Source organism: Stegodyphus dumicola, chromosome 9 (assembly GCF_044657685.1).
Source record: "Stegodyphus dumicola isolate Sdum_Otavi_A_Nest chromosome 9, ASM4465768v1".
NCBI lineage: Eukaryota > Metazoa > Arthropoda > Arachnida > Araneae > Eresidae > Stegodyphus > Stegodyphus dumicola.
This window is the reverse complement of record NC_140776.1, coordinates 102346654-102365237: the sequence shown is the minus strand read 5'-3', so window position 1 is coordinate 102365237 and position 18584 is coordinate 102346654.

Below are 18584 nucleotides of genomic sequence, written 5' to 3'. Positions count from 1 at the left end.
TCTTTATATTCAATTCTGGGCTACAGAGCTTTTTCTGCAAATTCTTAAGGTGCAAGAACACTTTTGGGAGCTACTGTATTTTGATTTGCATTATTAATAAGTTTAATTTGTACATGGTATCAACTACATCGATCACCTATGGCGCCAAAAAATGGGGTCTGGCTTCTTAAAAACAGAAAATATGCACCGATTAATTCCTACAGTGTCTCACAAAAGTGATGGGACACTTGTGCTTTAGAAAAAGAAACTGTAATAAAATAAATTTAAAAAACATGTAAAAATTTTTGTGGGTGTGTTTCATACTTAAATTTAGTAACAATTATTAGGTAACATACATTTTCTCAAAATATCAAAATAGTAATTTAATAAAAATACAATTGTTTAGAATGGAGCAAAAAATGGCTCACATAAGTGATGGGACACCATTAGATACTACTACGTACTACAATAAAAATATTTTAAGGGGTTTTTATTTTTACTCAAAAGCAATTGGCAATAATTTATAAAATCGTCTGCAGTCTTTCTCTCCAGTTTGTTTTGGAATTTTTGTGTTTTTTAGCTCTGTGGAGCCACAAATGCTAAACGAAAAGAAACTTTGCCTGAAATTCGAAAATTAGTTATTAATTTGCATTTTTTTTTTTTTTATTTTTTTTATTGAAAATTTGAAATCCTTGTGCACCACATAGTATTACACAAGGCTTACAGAGGTAAGTAAAAAAAAAAAAACAAATACAACAACACAACACAAAATAAAATAAACTTACAAATTCACAGATGATACGTAAGAGATAAATTTACAGAAAAAAGAGAAAGCCATTTTATGTTGAACAAAAACATGAAGAGGGGGAGGAAATGAAATATTCACAGAGTTTAACTTAGAAATGAGTTCATACATTCATACATAATTTGCATATTGAACGTGGAAAATCTATTAGAGAAACTGCTGAAACAGTTAACATGAGTCATTCAGCAGTTTTCAGTATCATTAAACGATATAAAAAGAATCATATGATTCAGGATAAAAGAAGACCTGGCCAACCATCAAAGCTATCCAATGGAATAAAGCGAATTATTGTTCAAAATATTTAAAAAAATCCAAGAATGAGTGTTCCTAAAGTTGATGCTGATTTACAAGCATTATATGGAGTAATTGTTAATCCTGAGACTATTAGAAGAATAATTCGATCTGCTGGAGCAGCCAGGAAGCAGGAGAGCAGCCAGTAAAAAATTCTTCGTAAGTGAAAAGAATAGAAAACTCAGACTGGCTTTCGCAAAATCCAACATAAATAAGAACTCTGATTACTGGAATGTAGTTATATTTGCTGATGAGAGTAAATTTAATATATATGGTTCTGACTGTAGAATCTTGGTGTAGAGAAAACCCAGGAAAGAATTCGCAAACAGAACTTGGTGCGAACAGTAAAACATGGTGGAGGAGGAGTTATGGTATGGGGGTGTATGTCGTCCGCTGGAGTTGGTAATCTTGTTTTTATTGACAGTAAAATGGATCAGTACAAGTATATTGACATTTTAAATCAAAATTTGAAATCTTCAGCACGAAAATTGATCCTTCATAACGATTTTAAATTCTACCAGGACTATGACCCCAAGCACACTGCTTTGAACGTTAGACTCTGGCTGCTGTATAACTGCCCTGAAATAATAAAAACACCACCACAATCTCCAGACTTAAATCCCATAGAGAATATTTGGTAAGAATTGGAATCAAGAATTCGCAAACACACCATTTCTTCAAAACAATAATCAAAATCATTGCTTCAAGAAGAATGGGGTAAAATCACTCCAGAAATCACAAAAAAATTAGTCGAATCCATCCCAAGAAGATTAAATCACGTTTCAAAAGTAAAAGGAAATCCAACAAAATATTAAAACATTTTAAGAAGTAAAATTTTTGGATAAATATTTGATGGAAAAGTAAGTGTCCCATCACTTATGTGAGCCATTTCTTGCTCCGTTCTAAACAATTGTATTTTTATTAAATTACTATTTTAATATTTTGAGAAAATGTATGTTATGTAATAATTGTTACTAAATTTAAGTATGAAATACACCCACAAAAACTTTTACATGTTTTTTTAATTTATTTTATTACAGTTTCCTTTCGTAAAGCACAAGTGTCCCATCACTTTTGTGAGACACTGTATATTCTTAATTATCAAATACATTTGAGAAAATTTCAGATATACAACGCAGGATAACATGCGTGTAAGATACAATCTGAAAAGTCACCAAATTATCTGCTAAACTATCTACTTTTGAGCTTCTGCAAAAGCTTTAATAAAGAAACATTACGCATCTAAGGTTCTCAAAATAAAGATGTTTTCATTTACAGCATAAAAGTCTACCAAGCCAGTCGTGAGAACTTCGCATTCTAATACATAAATTTAAAGAACATTCTTTAAAGAACAACAATAAACTGAAATTAAATATTGTTGCCAGTCACAAATTATGTTAATATAATATCGTTTGCATTTACGTAAAGCTAAAGCGCTGATTAAAATAAATAACTATTTAACAAGAAGACAATAATAACATGTTTAAAACGCTTATATTTTAACGCAGAGTCTTCATTTTATAACATACATAAGTTAAATTTTTCATATTTTAAATTCAACAAGAGAGTTTGGAGAGTATAATCACAAATATTTATTTCTTGTATACTGAGAATACTTTTCACTAACATCAAAACAAGAAATAAACCCTCCTATGGGAAGCGAAAGTAGGCAATAAATATATTTTTTCTAATATTTATTTTTTATTTAAGAAAAAAGAAGATGAAAAATTTCATTGCTATCTTGCTGTCTCAAAAAAAGGTGTATTTACTGCTTACCTATCTTTAAAAAATACCGCAATTTATCACCAAGAAATACTGCGCATTTCCTTCTACGTTAGGCTGATATTCACTAGCCCTGTGACATTGACAGCACTGATGTATTATAACTGGAGTATTAAGGTTTTTCACAAAAGCAAAAGAGCTGCGGACATGTATTATCTCTATGTACGGGAAAGAGTTACACACTACGACGTGGAACAGCAATCCATTATGATTCTGGAGAACATTTTGTCATACGTGAGGTTTAAAATGTTGGCAAAATTATTTGTTTTTGGAAAGAATTTCGATGAACAACAAGAGCTTCACATTTGTTTCGAAATGTTAGTGCATGTAGTATTTACTTATCATACATGAAACAGGAAATGAAAAACTTATTTAAAATTCTTTTCTATCATGAAATAAAATAGTCATTTGCTGCAGAAAAGTTAGAAGTATAATAATAATAATGCTCATAAATTCTTGGAAACTTAGATCAAATGAACATCTTAAGTTTACTATTAACAAGGAATTGCTCAAGGAAGATTATTAAATCGATTAACTTCCTATCTATTATAGTCCACCTATTAATTCTTTGCAACGGACATCGACTGTTAGCATCTTTATGATTATTACAGTTAGTGCGTCCTTGTTTTAGCTTTTCTTTTATTAGATACAACAACTCTATGTCACATGACATTGATTTTTGTTTGCAATTCGCTGAAGAAGATGGTCACTTCTTACGTTACTATAAACAGTGATATTTTTATGGGTTTAAATAAAAATATTAAGCTTGTCTATGCTGGTTTATGACATTCCTTATATGCTGCTGACGTAAATTTCGAATTTTAGAATTCAAGAGTAGTGAATAATAACGTAGTCTGTTACTGTCTATGTTCAATTTAATTATTTTCCCTTACATTTCAGTTGTGCTTTATTAATTAGTTTGCAGAACCATTAAGTTATTTTGAAGCAGGAGTACATGAAAAATGAGCAGTACCTTCGCCGGGATTCGAACCTGGAACTCCCGAATACGTGTCGAGTGTGCTACCGTTACACCACGAAGGCATAATGGAAGGAGGGAAAAAAATACCTTATATACTTCCTCTTTTAAAGGGCGACTGGTGATTAGGGGACCCTATCGCCAATTGATGGTGGTGAAGAATCATCATCCACGACCTTTTTTTGGTTCGAGCGCCACTGTAGAATCATTAAGTTATTTTGAAGCAGGAGACGTGAAAAAAGTACAGTGCTTTTGCTGAGACTCGAAACCTGGACCTCTCGAATATGCGCCGAGTGTGTAACCGTTACACCACGAAGGCATACAGAAAGGAGGGAGAAAATGCCTTAGAAGTTGATATATGATTATTACATTTTTTCATTATATTGTAAATTTTGTAAAAATTGTTAAGTCATAGCATCTATTAATTGTTTTAGATTGTTCGACCTTCGGATATAAGAGGAATTTGGAAAGAAGAATGTTTGAAAACATGCCTTCACTGGGAATTGAATCTGGTTTTCAATACGTTTTACTGATTTGCTAGTCACTACACCATAAGAGCACATAAGATTATTTTAAATCCTAGAATTAGTCGAGAATGTTCTAGCTAAATGATAGGAAATGTTAACTTCTAGCATCATCCGTTAATCGAAAAGTGAACGAAGAGCTACTGTAAAAGAAATTCTTGAAAAGCTGATGATGAAGATGGACTAGAATTGAGATTATTGAACAGAATTAGAGGGTTTTTATGTTCGCCAAAGGAAGATATTTTTTTGACTAATTTTGACTGCAGGTGAAGGCGGATTCTAATAATTTTGGTTTCAGGAAAATGAGAATTGTTTTACAAACTTTAATGGGCTATACAGGAAACAGACGGTACGAAAAAGAATTAGCATGTAAATAATTTCAATTTGGAAGAAAAACACGCCAGGATAAAATTTAAAATTAAGCAAACAAGCAAGCATTGTTTGCAGCAGATTTTTAATCAAATTCTATCGATTTCGAAGGCGATCAGATACAATCTGCTCTTCTCCAGGAGAAAAATTTACTGCTGAAGAAGGAGGACTCGTGTCTGATCACTCTTGAAATTGATAATTTCATTCGATTATCTGTGTATATGGTTTCTTTTATGCCTAAATTTATATAGAATACCTGGTTAGCTAATTGAGTTATAAGGTATTTTCTTCCTCCTTTCCACATGCCTTCGTGGTGTAGTTGTAAGCATACTCGACGTGTATTCGAGAGGTCCAGGGATCAAGTCCCGGCAACGGCGCACATTTTTTAAGTCTTCTGCTTCAAAAAGACTTAATGACTCAGCAAGAGGCGCCCGACCTGAGGAGTGGTGGACGATGGTTCATCGCCTCCAGAATTTGGCGATTGGGGCCCCTCCTCCCCAGTCACCCTTTAATCGAAATTTCCAAGGTTCGAGTCCCGGGAAAAGCACTACACATTTTTGACATTTTCTGCTTCAAAAGTAGTCTAATGATTCTACAGAGCCCTAAACTATCAAGTTTCATATAAAAGCCTTGGCAACTACATATTTGACATCAGCAATCGGTTATGTAGTATTTTGGATTGTTTCCTTCTAACCATGTTCTCGACGTAGAAAAATATAGTTATTAAACAGTGAGCTTAATGAGGTTTAATTTTGTCCTGGCGCATAAAATTCATATTGCTAGTACATTGAGTAATGAGTACAAAACATTTGGGTCTTTCTTTGTTTCGCAATGAGTTACTTTATATGCATATGGAAATTTGTACTTTTTCCACTTTCCTCCAAGAAGTTCTTCCTTCATTCCTCGCGTTCATTACCTGCCAGTCGTAATAGTATATCTGTTTTTGTACCTTTTGGCCATGAAAGTATGCAGAAAATGCCAGAAAGTCATAAAGGAGTTCACACAGGTAAAGTAGTTGCTAAATGGTAAATAAAACAAATAAGATAAAGAAAGACCTTTTCAAATTCACTAATAATTTAAATTAAAACTTACTTCTTTGACCAATTCGTTATTTCAATTATGCATATTAAAAAGCATGTTAAAAAGGGCTTTTCTAATAGCCTACTAAGTGATTTATCTGAATATTCAACGTGAAGAAAAGAATGGAATATTTAGACAGTTAAATAGGCAGAAGAAGACAATCGAGCCATGGAGCACATAAAATAGAATAATATAAATAGTGTACGAAACTTTACTTAGTTGTATTTCTGTCAGAAGCCCGCTAAAGGAAGCACTCAAAGGTTTAATTTTCGCTAAAAATTCTTATTATCTGTCCGCCAATAATTCTGCTGAGGTTTTGAAATTTGCTTTTCTACGATTTCGTAACACTAATTTAAGAGTAAGCGATAATAAGGTGAATTGTGGACATTACCACACATTTCTAGCACTTCCTTTGGAATTCTGGCTAAAAATATTTTGTTCAAAACAAGTCTAGACATTCTTCATTGTTTGCAACAAAATACAGAAAAGGAAAGATCGAGTTTGGCAACAGCATTCTTTCAGAAGCCTTCTCACGGCTTTGCTTCAGTATCGTTAGTCCAGGAAGCATCGTGTTCTCACTAGAAGAATTCATCTTTTGTTCAGCACGAGTGACGACTTCACCCTGCTAATTCGAACGAAAGATTTCCCATGAAAGGTGACGGCATTACAAGAAGGAGGTGGTGGAGAAACAAGTTGCGTGATCTTCTATAGGAGATCTCTCAACATTGAATATGATGGATAGGCGTTGCTCTGTGTCTCTGAGCGCCATTTGCCATCCATCAATTTGAAAACGACGTGGCTGTCCTTCAGGCATTTTTGGTGCCAAGTAACATTGGATTATGCATACGAAAAGTGCAAGATTTTCCTGATAATTAGACGTCTCTGTGACACAGTTAAAAATATTCATAAATTTAAATAAATTTCTTTCTTTGCCATAGAGAAATGAGCTATGTGCTCCTATCTTTTTCTTCAAAATTTTTTATCTGTTCTGAATCTTTCTTTAATATGGCTGAAAGAGTAAACATTATTTCTAACACATGTTGAGCACATTAATGGTTACGTAAATTCACTTTTATCAGCCGTTATGTTTGACCCTTAAAAATGTAAATTGTTTAAAGTGAATAGATGAGTAATATAATTAAGTCTTATCGTACTGGTTTATAAAAAATGAGAAAAATGGGTATTTTCAAAGATTAAATTTCATTCATGTTTCTTAATTTTCGTGAAAATTGAAAATTAGAATTTAAAGAATTGATAGTGTGCATCCTTTTCGTTCCTTTATTTTATTTACTTTGGCAGATATGCTTTAAAAGTATTTTCATAAATGCAACAACACTAAGTAACCATCAATCCAGAAGAATGAATCAGCTAATGATCATCAATCATTTTACATTTCTTTTGTCTAAATAACATTTTAATCCCGTGGAGTTAATGTCAGATACTTTATGGTATAGAAAAAAACGCCTTGTAGCTCATGTATAATTAATTACACAGTATCAAAATCTCTTCCCTTTGACGACTCTCAAGATTATATGAGCAATCAATCAGAATTTTTCTACGTCACTCAAATGATCTAAAAGTTGCTTTACACAGCTACAAACATAAAGTTTATTAGTAAATAAGAGAGGAAGAGAGAAAGTTGCTATATATTTATCAGCTTGGGTAACTATATATTTTCAAAATGAGGAATACTTAAACAATTTTACAAGGAAATACAATCATCACCTTTGTTTGGGCATTCTGGTAAGCCATCGTTCTGCAGAGCGCATTTGTTACATAGAAGAAGCAGTTCCTTTATAATTAAGAACATTTCTATTCATATTTCTTATTTTAACTTGCATAAGTGGATGGAAAAGGTGTTTGGCAGCCTTAATAACTTTATAAATTAAATTTATGTTTAATATTTATGTTGTAGAGTTCACGTTTAATTTTCTAACCAGTCATTTTATTAATTTACTTTATTATCGCTCTCATTTCTGTTTTGCTGATGCTAGAATGTAAATTTCTAGCTCGCGTGATATTCAAATGAGGTTTAAACAAAAAACTATTTAAGGGAAGGTTTTAGAGAGTAGAATTAGAGCGTGTTGTGGCCACGTTGTTAATTTGATTCTCTTCCGAACATTATTCTGCAGCGTTGAGTTATTATCGCTATTAGGCTTCTTACGTCGACCTTAGGTCACAGTCAGTTTGCGCGTTATTATGTGCAGCAATTAGGTTAACATACTTTTAGTAGTTTTAGTTAATCCATTATCTCTAGTTTAAGCCATAATTGGCGGTTTCTGTAAGCAAAAGTTGGTGCTTTCTGTTAAACGTTTATTTGACTCAAATAAGAAGTTCCTTTAGTAAATTCCAGATTAAAGTTGAGGACTTAATAGACCTTATTTTATGACCTTTCTTTATGTCTATTTGAATTAGCAACTAAGTTTCAAAATCGACTCATAACAGAAAAAAAAAAAAAAAAAAAAAAAAAAAAATCCGCGTAGGATAGGGTATGATGAGAGGCCAAATGACCAAAATTTCAGGCTAACGCCTCGGGGAAGGCCACAGTTTGGCCAGAAGAGACAATTCGATAAAAGGAGAAAAGTTTCAACTTTGAGTGGCAGTCGCCGAAGAGGGCACAGTAAAAATAGGGAAGAAATTTAAACTAAGAAGGGATACTGAACACAAGAGAGTGCAGTTACCCTGGAATCAAGAATATCGTTCAAAAGTTTATTTAAAAATAGTTAAAGTGAAGAATTTGGAGTTACCAGTTGTGCAGGTGTTACTAAATAATGTCCCGGCAGAAACATTGCTCGATAATGGAGTTCAATGTAGCTTTATGTATCAAGCGTGTTTTCAAATATATTTTAGAAAATAGACTTTTTTGAATTTAGGAGGGGCAAGTGTGCATGCATAGGTAAGATAATATTGGATGTAAAAGTTAACTAAAAACAATTAAAAATTTTTTGTTTTTTGTTTTTTGTCGTGAGAAACCTTCAAGCTGCCATGATTTTAGAGTTAGACTTTTTGAAGGCAGAAGGGACTCAGTTTAAATTTCAAGATTCTATTTTATAGCTAAAGATGAACAAGCTGAAAGATATACTGTCGCAGCCTCCGAAAATTGGTCTGAAGCATTTGAGGCCGGAGGAAGAACAAACGTTGCAAGGACTGGTAAGTGAAAATTTATTTGACGAGTGTCCAGGCTACATTCATATTGCGAATCATATGACAGATACAGTACATTGGCCCCATTCAGGTCTAAATCTTATCTTTACGATGAAATAAAAGAGAAAATAAATGAGGAACAAATTAAAGAAGTGTTAAGGAATAGAATTATAACACCTATCAGTAGCCCTTACACAAGCTCTGTTATTGTAGGTAGAAAGTAAAATATCTCATCTACCAATCATAAAGCAGGGGAATTCTCGGTTGACCATAGAAAATTTAACAGCATAACTGAGTATCCTGTCTATTCCTTCCTCATAATTGAAGAAATTATTCGAAAAATTAAATCTACAAAATTCATGGCAACGTTGGATCTAACATTCGGCTATTTCCAAATTGGCGTGAAGCCTGAAGATATCCCTAAAACCCCGTTCATTAGGAAGTCCGGTGTTTGCGATTTTTTGAGAATGCCTTTCGGCTTATACGGAGCAATTGATACTTCCAGTATGCTATGGATATAATATTACTACTAATCCTTGGGAAGAATATGTTTATCTACTTAGACAATATCATAGTCATAGTGAAATAAGCGATTATTAGATTAAATACTTACATGAAGTATTTTCGCTTTTAAATGAAGCTGGACTAAAAATGAATGCAGCCAAATGTAAGTTTGCTGCTCTAGAATTTCATTGCTTAAGATATAAAATATCCAAAAAAAAAAAAAAAAAAAAAAAATACCCATTTATTAAAAACTACACCAGCCAAATACAGCAAAGAAACTATCTTAATTCTTAGGCATATGTTCATTTTATAGAATTTTCATTCAAGACTTCGCTGAAATAGCCGAACCATTGTTACAATTAAAGAGATAGAAACCCCCGCTTTACTTGGTAAGCCGAGGCCAATATGGCATTTAAAAAACTAAAACAAGCTTTAATGCAAGCGCCCGTGTTAAGGTTTTCTAAAGGCAACGCAAATTTAGAAATTTCGGCAGATGACTCTGACTACGCAGTGAGTGCTGTTCTCTTTCAGAAAGGTCAACTGGTGGTAAATTTCAGTAAAACCCTCAATTCAACACAGAGAAACTACAGTACCACCGAGCGAGAAACGTTCGTAGTTCTGTTAGCAGGATAACAATTCAGAGTTGACTTTGGCAAATCACATATTTCAGTTTATTCTGATCATGCAGCGGTACATCGTTTATATTCAAGAAATAATTTATCGCCAAGACTGATTAGATGGGCCCTTGAACTTCAAGAATTCAACTTAATTATCAAACATACTCCTGGAAAAAAATACGGTGGCCACTCTCTATACACTCTCAAGAATAAAGTTGGATGAAGAAGCTGCGCTATGCTTACAGCAAAAACTGCTCTATGCTTACAACAACAATACGAGAAACTGTTGTAAAAGAATTGCAAAGGGAATCCCCCGAATTTAAGAGTATTTATTTTTATTTGAAGGATCCGTATAATTTTGAGCACCCAGATATTACGGCAAATAAGAACTAGAGCCTCAAATATGAACGTATCGATGATCTTTTATTTTATTCGAAAACCACTAAACAAAACAAGGAGCTTAAACGGGTTACCCCGGCGAGCTTAAGGTTAAATATCTAAGTAAATTAAACGATTCGTCTATTTCTGGCTACCTGGGAATAAGGGAAACAATGCGAGTTCGTGAGGCGGTGTATTTTTTTCAATTGCAAAAGTTCGTAAGTGCGCATGTCAAATCATGGCGTATTTGTGAGTTAAATAACGGTGTTAATTATAGCCGTCTAGTAGTTCAATAGTTTAAAGGCAAAGTTTCCCCCCAAAATTAGTCGGAATAGATTTATACGTTCATATTCTCGCAGCGAAGTCAATAAAAAAAGAATCTTACACGTTGTTGTAGATCGTTTCTCTAAATGGTTATAAATAGTCCCCCTGAGAAGAGCCTTGACTAAAATAGTTGCAGATTCTTTCTTAAATAAATACATTTTAAAATACGAACCACCGTTGAAATTAATTTCTGATAATGGAAAATAGTTTGTTAGCGAAATATTTGAATAGCTATGCGCAGGACTTGGCATATGCCACCTAAAAATGGAGCCTTATGGGCCGTAGTTAGACGTAGCACAGCGAGTCAATAAGCTAAAATTATACATTGTTACGTGAAAAACTATCACAAGTGCTGGGTTAGTGGGGCCAATGAATTAGCATTTCCATTAAGGAGAACTAGGTATGATACAACAGGAAAAACTCCAGCGGAACTATCCTTAGGTCGAAAGCTAATTTTGCCGCCTGATAAATTGTTCTTTGTGCAGAAGATAGCCCCGTAATTCAATATTACAGTTATACAAAATATAATAAATGAAGCAGTGAAAAATTCGGATATGAGAGCTAGTTTCAGTATTTTATTTAAAAAAAATTATGCATATATACTACTTTAACAACATCATTGTTCAGGAAATTCAGAAACAAGAAACAAAATTAAGTATACGCACGAAATAAATTGTGTGATTCTTTTATTTTTTTATTTGCACATAAAGGCTGGCTGTGAATTTACTTTTTTAGTATATGTTAGAAAATAAATTAAGTAATTTATAAAATAAGAGATCTTATATCGTTTCGAGGAACTACAACTCGATCTTGTAACTTTGATCGTATTATGTGATGCAATAAATTAATTTTAAATAAATAACCTAACAAGAGGGAACATGTTTCCTAAAAGTGTAGGTTCATGTGTTGATAAAAAATAAGATACACCTTGGAACATTTTATCTGCTTCCCTGAATAAAATCGGAAATTGGAAAATGAAGTTTATTATATGAGTTAAAATGAAAAAAAATATTTCATAAAAGAAATAAAGAGGACTTCTATTTCTTTTGAAAAATACATATACGCAGGTCTGATATTGCTTTCAGTGAGATATTATAAATAATATAAACAAACTTAAAGTACTTTATATCCATTAAATTTAGTAAAAAGTATGTTCTTGAAATATAAATATCACACCGGTTTAAGTTTTGAATAAGAGCTGCTGCGCTGTTTTAATTCATTAATTTTTTACAATACTTTCTCTCTTTCTGTTTTACCTCTTCTTGAAGAAAATTCTAGTATTTCACTAATGTCATCAACATCTTATGTACTTACGGAGGCCGTAAATGAAAGTATTGTTACTTTTCTGTACGATCAGTTTTTAGATAGTATTATAACTTAAACACTCTTGCATTTTTTATGTTTTAAACAAAACAAAGATTGCATAATTTTATGTTTTTATTAAAATAAAATACACTTCTGCAAGAGACATAGTCCATGAACTGATAATTTGTCTTAAATCTGTATTAAAATGAGGCATTTAAATTTTACTTTAAGACAAATAATTAATTTATAAAACTCCTACTACTACTACATGTTCTTTATTATGGCATCAATTCCATCCGCTGATACTTTATACAAATGTGCCGATAACTATTTACGCTAAATCATGTACGATTATTCCACAGGGTTTCTCTCTCTGTCCTTTTTGGACGGAATGTGAAGTTACCATCTAAGTTTACCGGGAGATGATTCCTTGTTAACAGTTGGGAATATGTTAATCCGACGACTTTTAAATTAAGGGGTATTGTATAATTTCAATGTTTCAATCTGCGCTCATTTTGAAGGCAATAAATCTTAGTGATATTACATTTTCAAAGCATAAAATCATAATTGCACCAGTAATAAAAGTTGCAGTAACAACTCAGAAAGCTAAAAGAAAATTAAAGACCAAAAATTTACAAGATTAAAAATAAACTTCAGTGTGATGCGTAGTATGCGGATTTTAGTTTAGTACCTGAAAACTTTGATTAAAAGTAATTAGAATAGTTCTAATAGTTTGAGAGTTAATTTTTCAAAAATTAAAAATTTAGAATATAAAATCTTTCATTTAAAATGAGCTTTTCAAAACTACAGAGCCAAATACTAGCAGGAAAGAAATCAGTGCGAAGTGATTAATCATGAATTAGCTTCACATGGAGACTTGACTTGTTTGATAAAAAAGAACATAATCATTCAAGGCGGAGCATTGCATTTATATTGCGCATAAGCCTTGCAAGAAGTATTTTCTTCGAGTCACATTCCTTTGTATTTTGATAAGATGTTATATACGAACTGAAAATATTTATTACAAGAAGATTTTAAATACGCATGCACACAAAGAAGAAATAAAACGATGAAATTGCTTTCTTTTTCGGCCATGCTGATTGACAAATTTGCCTCTATCCGTTGATTTTTTCTCTCTAGAGTTTAATCAAACTCTGTTTGGGCCATAGTGATCACCAAACTTACCGTTATTAATTTTTCCTACCTATAGTTAAATTAAAAGCTTTAAACTGGTATCGAATCAGATAAATTTTATACCAATATCTCATCGAACTTTATTTGTTCAGGAATCTTTGTTTCCAGGAATTTTACATAGTGGTTAGGTTTTATTATCCTTCGTTCTTCCTGAATAGTTGACTTAAGCGAAACATACTATAGAATAGGATTTTTTCTCCATTATTGTTAAACATTACGGCTAGAAACGGGCTCTTCGAGTTAGTTCTGGGGAATGATTTTCTAGGGAAAGTTACCTTTTATGACTGGCATTAATTAGATTGGTATTTAAATTTGCTTGGCCTAATCTGGTGTACGTAGGGATTATTGAAACCAATTATAAAACTTTTATGATCCTTAACCTCTGAAACTTCGAAGACCACTTGGGGCCAACAAAAATATTTTTAATATAAACTATACAACTGTTATAAAGTATACAATCAGACAAATAATATCACATTTTTATATAACACTATAATACATCTTGGGATTCCGCGGTGAGACGCCGAGAGTGAAGGACGCTCCCCAGGAGCTCCGGATTTGAGCCCTACATCAGCGATAATTACAGTCCGAGACGTCTAGAAACAGTTAAATCGTAAAGTACATATCCTATGGAATGCGTGGATACCTGCCTCATCACTGCACGTCAATTAGATCGTGTTTTATGAATTTTTGAATTTTTAAGCGTTTTTCACGCACTTAAACGTTGTTTGCAACAACTTGCGAGGCATTTACAGCTTCATCCGGAAGCCGTCGTTAGACGCAGCGACAAGATTTTTATATCTACGTGTGCGGCAATGTGTAAGGAATACATGGACGTAAGCCAGATAATTGTGGAACAAACAGCTAATTCATTATCTAATTTCTAGTGTTTACAAACATCGGTTTTCAGCGACCAGAGGAGTCTCGACCGTTGGAGCTATTGTGAATCACTCGTCCCCCTCCCCCGGGGTCGTTGCTCCATGGGTCGTTGCGAATTCGTCAAGGCCGTTTGCAAGGGACGTTTTTCTTTCAAGTGGAGTATTTTACACCCCCCCTTAATTAAGTCGCTAATTAATACAGATCCCTGATTTTTCAACGGGAATCATCTAGCTCTCCTGCCGGAAGTGAAAGGTTCTTAATTTGAAAAAGATCGGTCTACTAGAACCGAAATTACGCATTTTTATAAGAATTTACAGCACTTACAATTTTGTGATATCTTGTGTGTTTTGGTCAAACATAGTGCAGTGAGCGTCTGCGCGTTCTTAAATATACCTTGGATTTTGCCTTCTCATCTAATTTCGGATCAACAGATGAAAAGCAGAGGAAGAATAGCGCCCAAGGTAGGCCTTTAAATTCCAATAATTTGTCTAAATAGCAGCATTTACTGTTTTCCCCTGCATACTTAATTCTAATTACTCTAGCTGCCATTTGTGTTCTTAAAGCACATTCATACGAATTATTTATATTAAATCCCAAATTGAGCAAGGAACAACATCCATTCTAAGATACTCTATATGGTATTACTACTTGCATCCAGTTAATTTTTAAAATTTCCAGTTCCATTAATTTCATAACAAGACCGTTATTTTCTTGCCAACAATGCAGAAGAACACTGTTGTTCATGATATAACCGCATTCGAGTGCTTTTACCTGTCTCACTAATACCAAAGAGTTGAAAGATAAAGCAATGTGTTTAAGTGTATATACTTATTCAAGTAAATAGTGATTTAGCGCATTCATCCAGTTTCCAGTGAATAATTTATTTGTGAATAATTGTGAAGCACTTTTAGTAAATTTAGTGATTTAGAGAGTAGTGCACTCCAGCGGCCAATTACACGTCACTTTGTTGTGTTTTATTGGTGACAAGCGTTCTACTACACTGCTTAAGTGTACATGCATATACAAGTGCTTAAGTGCATTTACTTTCACTGTGCTTAAATATATATACTCATACAAGTAAAAAGTAAATAAGTGCAACCCTCCAGTATTCAGTGATTAATTGAATTGGGCAATCCTCTAGTATTCAGCGAATAATTGAATTGTGAATAATTGTGAAGTAATTTTAGTGAAATTTAGTGATTTAAATAATAGTGTATTCCAGCCTCCAACTACACGTCAGATTGGTGTGTGTTACTTGTGACAAACGTCCTACTACACTACTTGAGTGTAATTACTTATACAAGTGCATAAGTTTATATACTTATACTGAGCCTAAAGGTACAGTACAGGTGAATAGTGAATTAGTGCAATCCTCTAGTATACAGTAAATAATAGAACTGTGAATAATTGTGAAGTATTTAAGTGCAATTTAGTGATTAGAGAATAGTGCAGTCCAGCCTCCAGTTACGCGTCGGAATAGTGTGTGTTACTAGTGACAAGTGTTCAACTACACCATACTCAGTACTACCAACGACTTCCTCAGATGACGCGTCCCTCTGTTTTACCTGAGGACGCAATCTGCTCCAACTCACAAGAGCTCCTGGATACCGACGCGCTGCTAACGTCAGAACTTTCACACGAGAAGCGAATCACTGCCCTTGCCAAAGTTATCTGGCAAGTCACCGCCACCACTCGAAGAGGAAGACACCTACTGCCACAGGACCTAAGAGACAAGGTTCGGAAATCCTTGAGCACTCTACAGGGCCTGGCAATCGAGGGCGCGAACTATAAACCAAAGCCGAACACTGCAGATATCGGCGTAAATACATTTGTCTGCTGTGGCCAGATACACACTCAGCCTACTACAGCCCATAGTGTACCACGCGAAGAAGGCGCTCCAACGACCGCCACAGAGACATCTGCAAACACACAGGTTCCAACCCCAAGATCTTTTGCCGAGGCAGTTAAACTCACACAAAGACCTAGCCTGATAATAAGACCTACTGGGAACAAGAACGAGGTACAGTTAAGGAAGGAGCTGCAAGAAAAAGCGCCCCTTAACAAACTGCAGGTAACTGTTGAAAGAATATCTACGACGCAAAAAGGAGAAATCGAAGTCTACTGCAAAACATCAAAAGACGTTGATCTCCTAGAAGAAAAGCTCCAAAAGGTGAACATAGAAGCCAGCTTCCAAGGACGTCAGCGAAGGAAACCGCGCTGTACGGTACATAATGTCCCAGACCACATCGAAACGAACGAGATCATCGAAGAGATTGCAGCAACAGCGAACATCTCAATTAAAGACGTCAAGGCACTCTACAAGCTCAGAGAAAGAAACCCAAAGCGGATTAAATGGGTCTTGGAATGCAATCCCCCCAGCTTCCAGGCAGTCCTCAAAGCCAGAAGGATCTTTAAAGGCTGGCACTCCCACAAGATCACCGAGTACCTGGGCATACGCCGATGCTATAAATGTCAGCAGCTCGGCCATGCACAAGAACAGTGCACATGCAAAAAGGACTTCTGCGCATACTGCTCTGGTCCCCACAACACCAGTAAATGCAAAGCAGAACTACCCGAATGCATCAATTGCAGAGATGCCAATGAAAGACACGGCACAATGCACGACTGCAGACATCCGGCATATGCAGCAGAATGTCCGGAATATCAACGGGCAGCCGCCTACGTTAGAAGCATCACGCAATACTGATAACGGAGCCACCACATAAAGAAGCAGAAGCCAGTCAACAACAAACGTTCTCATAAATAGGGAGATCACTGCCGACGAAACACCAGTAAAATTTCTGCAAATAAACATGCAGCATGCCAGAGCAGCAGTTGCACAGACAATCCAATACGCAATAGATAACAACATAGACTTTATTCTTGGCCAAGAGCCTTATAACAGAGAGGGGATAGCAGTTGGCTTCCCAGTAAAATGGACAGTGTTCCAAAAGGCAGACAAAGACAATCCACCAAGAGCGATCATGATATGCTGTAAACCAGAATGGACGCCGATTATCATTGCAACTGAACGGGACAATGTAGCAGTGTTACTGGAAGTTCACTCACTTTCCATAGTAATCACAACAAGCTACTCACCACCGACGATGGAAATTGCACCCACGACCAGATTTATGGAACGAGTTTTAGATCAATTCAAGATCCTCAACATGATCTTTGGGGGTGACTTTAACTCCCATAATACAACCTGGGGTTATCGAACTACGGACCAAGAGAAGACCAAGAGAAAAGGAAGAGAATTGGAAGACTTCATCTGCTCAAAACATTTGGTATTACACAACACAGCTGAAGCGCCACTCACCTTCGACAGGGTCTACGCTCAGGGATGGCCTGACCTCACACTGACGACCATGCATGTAGCCCCTTTACTGCAAGACTGGCAAGTAGACGACCAAGAAAGCCTTAGTGACCATAAATTCATAACCTTCTCCCTCTCACAGACGACATCCGTCACTAAGATAAAACGTTATAATCTTCCTGGCAGGAAATTACTCTGCTTCACTAAGAAAATTAAAATGCACCTTACGAATCTTGAGGCCACACTACAGCAAGCGGTCACCTTACCAGAACTGGAGGACTTCTCCTAAAGCTGCAAGATACCTTGCAAACTGTCTGCAATCAAAATCTCCCTTCTAGGAAACCTCAGAGGGTGCAGGAAATCAGCTGGTGGACAGGAGCATTACGAACTCAGCAGCGCAAGTGCAGAGCACTACGACGAAGACTAAAATATGAGAGAAGACTGGAGATTCCCTCAACCACACTCCCTATCTTCCAAAGGGAACGTGCGAAATATAAAAAGATGATAATCCAGGCCAAAGTAACCTCATGGAGAGAATATTGTATACACATGAAAGAAATCTTTGGGCTGCACCATAAAATAGCGACTGGGAAGGTCTTCAAGACATCTCAGCTACAAATTTCGCACTCACAATGCAGCAATGAAGACTACACGGCCGATACCTTAAATGCAGTTTTAAACACCGTATTCAGTCAAGATGATGCAGCTCAGGATACTGCACAACAAGCCATTCTCTGTGCAGAGATAAATACCTTGGACACAGAAGCAGACCCAGACTTTACGCTCCAAGAACTTCAAAGAGTTCTGGCAAGTCTGCCACGCAAGAAGGCTCCCGGCCCAGACGGGATGGACTATGCCATAGTAAAAGCCACGATAAAGGCCCACCCAACTTTCTTTGTCAGTTACTTCAATAAACTTCTGTCACAGAGACTATTTCCCACGCCCTACAAAATAGGGCAGGTGCTTCTCTTTCTGAAGAAAAATAGAAACCCGGCAGAAGCCTCCTCCTTCAGACCTATCTGCCTACTATCGGCAATGGGGAAAGTTCTAGAGAAACTAGTCATGAACAGACTACGCCATCATGTGCACATCCACAAATACCTAAGCCTCAGCC